Consider the following 7,296-nt stretch of genomic DNA (forward strand, 5'->3'; position numbering starts at 1 on the left):
GGGGTGTAAAATACATCGTTATAGGAATAAATGGATTTTTTTAACCAGATAATCTTATAGGCTAAAAAAATTGCAAAACCTATGGGAGCTAACCTGACCATACTACCGGACCAAATTACACGCGGGTTATACCAAAAGAAAGGTTATTGGTCCTACATGTGCAGGTTTTATTTGTATTTTGAGAATATTTATGTTAATTGGGTAAAAAAAGATAAATTCAACTTTTCTTATGGAGATTTAACATGGAGGTAATTCTATAGACAAGCATGTTTATTGAAAACCTTTTTTCTCAGCCCCTGTGGCATCACAGGGAAAATCTACGCATGTGCAGAATCCCTTTATAAATTAAAATAGGCTGAAAAAAAAACACAAAAAATGAATGTAAAACTTTAAAATTTAACTTGGGCCTTATTTGTTACCATGTTGGCGACAAAATAACAACACAATATTATAGCCCAGTCAATGAAGGGGTTTATTCGCAACTTATTAGGGGAAAGCTAGATTTTTTAAATGTGATAGAACCACATGAAAGGTGTATTATCCCAAAAGTCCCCACTTCACCTCCCACCACCTCCAAACCTAGAAATTGCAGTATTTCTCTTAACTGACCGTCGAATACTATCTATGTATACATAAACATATTGTGTTACAATTTGTTTTGTCTTATTTTTAATTGGTTTTCCAACAACCTTTGTATTTAACATTTTTCTTTATAAAACCAGTATTTAGGGAGATATAAATTTAAACTTCGTTGAACGCTTTGTTTCAGAGTACACCATTTTGTTTTTCTCTATATATATACTTTTAAATAGACATAATACGCAAATAAGGTTCAACCAAAGTTTTAGTACAGTTGAACCTCTATAAGACGAATTTCAAGGGGTACGGGAAAAATTCGTACTATAGAGGTATTCTTAATAAAGAGGGTCGTTTTATCGAGGTTTAATGTTGCTGTTATTCTTCTTATAGAGGTTTCTCCTCGCTCCAAGGTTTCTCCAAACAATGACTGAGGAAGGAGGAGGGATGGTTGGGGGTTTCATGTTGAGACAAGCTTCTGTTTGTTTTGAAAACTACGTACTATGGAGGTTAAGATTATGATAAATTCGTCTTATAGAGGTCACGTTCGTCTTGAAGAGGTTTTGTGCTAAGAATATTCGTTGTATAGAGGTTAATCAGTCCTAGCCCATGTCACAAACAAATTCGTCTTATGGAGGTTTTTAACTTAATTACTACGTTGTATAGAGGTGTTTTTAGCATTGACCTATATGAAAGTGTCAAGGGGATTAAAAAAAATTCGTCTTATCGAGGAATTCGTTTTATCGAGGTTCGTACAAACGAGGTTCAACTGTACGTTTTTCAAGGTATACAAATATATTATTGGTTAGTCATCTAGGACACCGGGTGAAGAGCTGGGTGTCGGCAAAGAGAGCGCATGCGGGCCAGTTGATCACCCTGCTGATTCGCTGTTATCTAGCTCAGTCAATAAACACACAAACTGTTTTTTTTTGTAGCTAAATAGTGGACAGCTGGATTTGTTACGTGTTATAGATCCACCTAAGCCTTGTCATTCCCTTGCTAAGCACAAAATTCTACTAGTTAATTAAGGAACAACCAACATTAAATTTATATCAATATATCAGTATTATCAGTATCCCATTTTATGTTTTTCAGTCGTAAACTAACAAATCTGTTATCACAATTGAGCACGCCAAATGGAATGGAAATCGTGAGGAGCAGCTCCTCAAAGATAATTTCTTCATTAAAGCTCAAGCAGAATTGTGGCCAATTCAAAGGTTACAGATAGATATTGGTTTTTTAGACTTGGCTATAATTCAAACCAAATTGCAAATCGGGCTTCCTGGCGATGGAGGGGCGGTTCTCGCTAGTAATGAGCAGAGTAGGTAGTCAGAGTGGAAGCAGTAGACATAACTACGAGCGGTTTGGTTTCTGAGTTTTCAATGTCCAGTTTCAATGTCCAGTTCAAGGATGTAGAATTGGTTGCCAAACCTGATTGAGTTGAATGCGTTTATTACCATCAATATAACTAGGATTACCACAGCAAGATAATGAGTATGGAAATCACAGTTGTTGATAAACTTTGTGTGATGCTGTAGGATGTGTTTTACAAAGAACTTACAATCTCATAATAATCCTGTGAGTTGCATACTATACTTAAGCCATAAAGCTTGTATCAATGGTGTGACTTTCATTCTTAAAAAGCGAACTATAAAGACTAGTTAAACTTAAATATTTTGATGGGGTAATACATCAAAATCAAATGTATGTCAGATTGTTCCATCCGACTATATGACTATAATCTTATTTACCTAAACGTCTACCCGACCATCGTGAAACTCCGTGATTTGGTTCTATATATATTTAGAAAAGTTTCTATTCCAATTATAACATCTCTTGGTGCCCCGGTTTTGAACTTTCAGTTGTTTGGCTGATTGGTTTCATCTGAAAAAGTAAGTGAATTACAATGTCTACATTTATCAATACAGTAGCTTTTTGTATTACACTTTCACACAACTAACTGGTTGAAAAAAGCAAATAAAACATTTGAAGTCTTAGTGGTAATGTACCAAAAGATTAAGTCAAGTATTCGGTGGTGGTGTGTCCTATTAATATTATCGTTATTGTATTATGAACAGCAATGCTAGACTTATTTAGAAGCAGATCTAAAAGCCTTTTTTTTACTTTTTCTTCATATACATAGTAGGCATAGAGCGTTAAGCAAAAGTATAGACACTCCCTATTAACTTTTTAATGGGTTACACCAGAAAAAACAAACTTTGCACACCTCTATACACCTATACCTCTGCTTAAAGCCCCATCAAGTGACACCTGATTTTAAAGGCTTTTAGTGTAAAAGAATATCGGTAAAACTAGAGGGATATATCTCACCGTTACAGAATGGCGGCCGTTTTTCTTTTGTATCAGCCTCAGAGCCCCATGTAAAAATATGCATGGGACTCACATGGTAATACCGTACTCTACTTCGTCTCGCACGGGAACGACCCCACTCGTCCGGTAAATACCTATTTTCAGGACTAGTAACGTAATATACTATTATGTGTTGTAGCAGGAAAACTAGATTCAATAGTACCGTACTAAGAAACTAAAAACTACTTTTTAATAGGTAAGACAATTTTGCCCAGGACTCCATAATGGGTTAATTTGGGGGCAGCTCAAAGTTTTTTTTAAATATAAAGCCCAATAAAGTGACAGCTTATTTTAAAGGCCATTATTGATCGTTAATAATATGTCTATACTTTTGCCCAACTATTAATATGGAGAAAGAATAGTAACCGACAAAACTTTCGAGTGTGAGTTTTGGTCCCCCCTGACCTTGGTTTTCGAAGTGATGACTGTAACGCGCGTGGATGTGTACAGAGCTACAGATTACACCTGCGATTATGATGATATTGGCATTTGAGTACTAATCAGTGGGTTTTTTTTTAGTTTTAGGCAATTTTATTGTTTTATTGTGAATAATTGTTATTCTCCCGCATAAAATAACAGAAAAATCAAATGGATTTTGATAAAATTGTCGTATTGTATAGGACAATATACAGTGCACGAGTAAGCAGTACAGAGCAAGGACTTTGTTAGTCCTTTTAACTCTAAACAAATTAATAGCCTACACGCCCATTTTTATGATTTTTCCTAAAATAAAAAAAAAAAATATCCTGGTTACTACCACGACCTATCTACCTATCTATATTTATTAAAGAGGAAGTTTGTATGTTTTAACGTTATGAGGTCGGACACCGTTGGACCGATTGCCACGAAACTTGGTACATACGTGTAGAATTTCATGGATTAGGTTTATACACCATCAATTTCGTGATCTGTCCAATCGGCGCCGCCTCAGTGGCTCTGGAGTTTCCCCATATTATTATGAGTACTTATATTTAAATTGAATTAAAGTATCCTAACAGCTGGTTCAACTAAACAATTTGATTCTGTGATGTTCAATAGCATTAACAAGATAATAGGTTTACCAAAAGGGTGCAGCACTGTTATTTTTTTAAATTTATGACAACAGCTAATTTGAAATCGAAAGGTGACGAGCAAAACCTGGAGGTGAGTGAGCGCAGCAAACGAGCTCCATCCTAAAGGTGAGTAAGCGTAGCAAACGAACTTCAACCATGAGGTGATTGAGCAATGCGAACAAGCTCATCTTGAAAATGAACGAGCATTTGACATAAAACCACATTAGGACAGGACGACGTCTGTCGGGCCAGCTAGTAACCTATAAGGCTTGTTGATAAGTTAATGGGGAAATTATGTGTCATATTATTGATACCTCTTATTTATTTGTGTTTTTCTATGAAACTGGCATTTTTTACGCGTTTTGTAAGGTAACGGTTCGTTTCATACGTTGCAAAGCACGGGTGAAACTGGTTGGTGTAATTTAGTTCCACCGTTTGTCAAATGTATCTCAGGATTGCAGCTTGGTCCAAATGATGGCAGCAGCTCAGCAGCTGGCTGTAGACAGAAGACAGCTGACAGGCGAGCGAGGTGTGAACAGCGTTGTTGCCTCTGAAACAAAACTAAAGTGTCAAATTATTCGCCTTCGTAATTACCTTGAAGACCTACCAGCCTGGTAGGGGGAATTCGCAAACTAAATTCACAGAATCGTCACACTTTACTATTAATCTTTTTATTTTTCAATGGCACAGAATAAAGTGATTCCGTGTGTGGGTTTCTGATGAAGGCAATTTAAGAGATTCTAAAAACCATAACTTTTACGGAAATGTTGTTTGTTTCATTTTGTTTAAAACTGGTACCGGGGGACCGAACATTGCTCGTAGAGTTTGATTTGTGGAAAAGGTAAAAAATAAAACCTATTAGCCTACAAATATTATCAGTTTTGCTACGATTAATTAAGTTGTTAAGTCAATTTATTTACGCTAGACATTCTCTCTTTCTTAATTTACCTAACAAACTTTTTCATGTGGACGAGCAATCTATATTGAAAATTTCTTCAATAAACTTCAATATAAAAGCTCATGATACATAAAATCTGTTGACCGTTATTCCGTTAGTCACTGGTATCGCGGTTGGCTAGTGATAATCCCTTTGGTTAGTAATACATCATACAACCCAAATTTATTTTATAATCAATGCTCAATAGCATTCATAGCAGTCATAATACATTTGTTTGAAAAAAATGTTAAAAACTAAATCCCTTTACAATTCAATAGTTAGATAATTCGATAAACACAACAAGATTCATCCAACTTAACTTGCAATAAAATATTTTCCAACACAACCCGCTGTAAAGTTCATCCCAGCTGTTTTAAATCACATAATTAATCCAGAGGAATACAACGGAACTTCGCCCCTGGTCCCTACTGTGGGGGCTTTACCCCCTGAGGAGCGGCAAATTGCTTCACACCTCCCTCTTCACAACAACCAGACACGTCATATATAAATTAACACCCGCATTGTTCACATTATATATTCAACTGTTTTTTTAGAAACGACAATTCCCGTAAGATGGTGTAGATAGCGATTGTTTGGGGTATCGTGACGTTCTCAGAAATGTGGTGGGTTTCTGCTATTGACCACGAGTTAGAGTATTTAATTTTAAAACATAAATGCACACTTAGAAAAAACTTCTATTGTAGAAGAAATCGTACAATTTGTTTGACACCTGTAATAATCCATTCATGGTTAGTTAGACTTACTCAAACGTTCACGGTTCTTCATTGAATTTATTTATGTCACAAAATTGTATTTCATCCGATTGCATAATTAATTTGTGAGACACGTACCATTAATGATTTTTCCCTTACAGGTTAAACTAATTACCAATCATACCAATTACCAATTAAGCTTACACCAATAATTGTTATAGATTTCTTTAGAAATACAAAAAATGAATTACGAGCTAAATAATTGTTTGATTTGACGATTGGTTACGTATACTCAATAAAGTATATGAATAAATTATATCAATATTTGACTTTTCTGAAAGAAACTAGATCGAATAAAACCAATCAAATGCTAATTGTAGTGTATTGGAAGTCTGTAGCATTTTTAATAAAATGATTTACATGCACTGACATCAAACATAATTCCCTTTTTTAGTTGGTTAAGAGACAGTCAATGCCCCAAGAAAGCGACATGCCTGTCTGTAGTTGAGAACTATAAGCTGAGTAATAGTTTGATTTGTGTTTACGCTTTGGATTTTTTTGTCATGGCGAATAATTGTTTTTGTAGAGTTTGATGGTTTTTAAGTAGAGAAAGAAGGTTAGTTTTTTATGTCGTTGCTATTGTTGAGATTTCGATGTAAATGTAGAAAGCACTGAAGAGTTTGATTTTCCTTCACTTTCAATTCTAAAAAAAAAATGTTAAGCCTATAAAAATAACATCTGAGCCTATCGAATAATTGGGCAAATCGATTGTACCAATGAATAATCAATTGCATTTTTACTCCATACTAGCTTGAAACATTAGAATAAAACGGTAATCAATACGAGTATTCTTGAAGATAGGAAATCTCAAAGCCAATTAATTTGAAATTACTCCTGGCGAGTTCTCTTCGTTGCTGTTTTGTAATTGCTATAAACACGATTATAGAGTACTAGCTGTACCCACGGGCTTTGCCCCGTTTAACTTCATAAGTATTCGCATGGCTCAATCACGTCCTGGTTGAAGTTCGCTCGCTACGCTAACTCGCCTCTAGGTTGAAGTTCGTTCGCTACGCTCACTCACCTTTTGGTTGCAAATTAGCTGTTGTCCTAAATTTAAAAAAGTCATCCCTTTTATTGTTTATAATACTTTAATGAAAGTTTTTATGTTTTAATATTTAACATTGGAGAATTTAAACGTTGTTAAGTGCACAGGTGTGCTGCGATTGGGGTTAATACATTTGGACTTATTCAAAAGTAAAATAGTTTTCTGTGCTGCACTCTGTAGAAACACTGTGGCACTATTTCAAATCATGACTAATGCTAATACAGAATGTTGTAATTATTCAAACCTACAAAACAGTTGGTGAAAGTAAACATCTGCTTTTAAATCTATTATATTACTAGCTCTTGTACCCGTGCTTTGCAACGGGAAGAGGACACAAAATAGAAACATTTTAATCTTTACATCTGTTGCATATAATAGTTACACATCCGCCAACGCTTTTAGAAACAAAAATTCAACTTTTATGGCCTTAATAGAAACGTTTAAGTTATGACTTTTAAATCTGGCAAGTAGTTGATACCACCATTTTGGTTTTGATTAATTTTAAATCTTGTGTAGGCTGATATGAGAAAAACTGACCAAATC

Source organism: Macrosteles quadrilineatus, unplaced genomic scaffold, assembly GCF_028750875.1.
Source record: "Macrosteles quadrilineatus isolate MER2022 unplaced genomic scaffold, UCM_ALF_1.0 Scaffold_3__2_contigs__length_128488019, whole genome shotgun sequence".
Lineage (NCBI taxonomy): Eukaryota > Metazoa > Arthropoda > Insecta > Hemiptera > Cicadellidae > Macrosteles > Macrosteles quadrilineatus.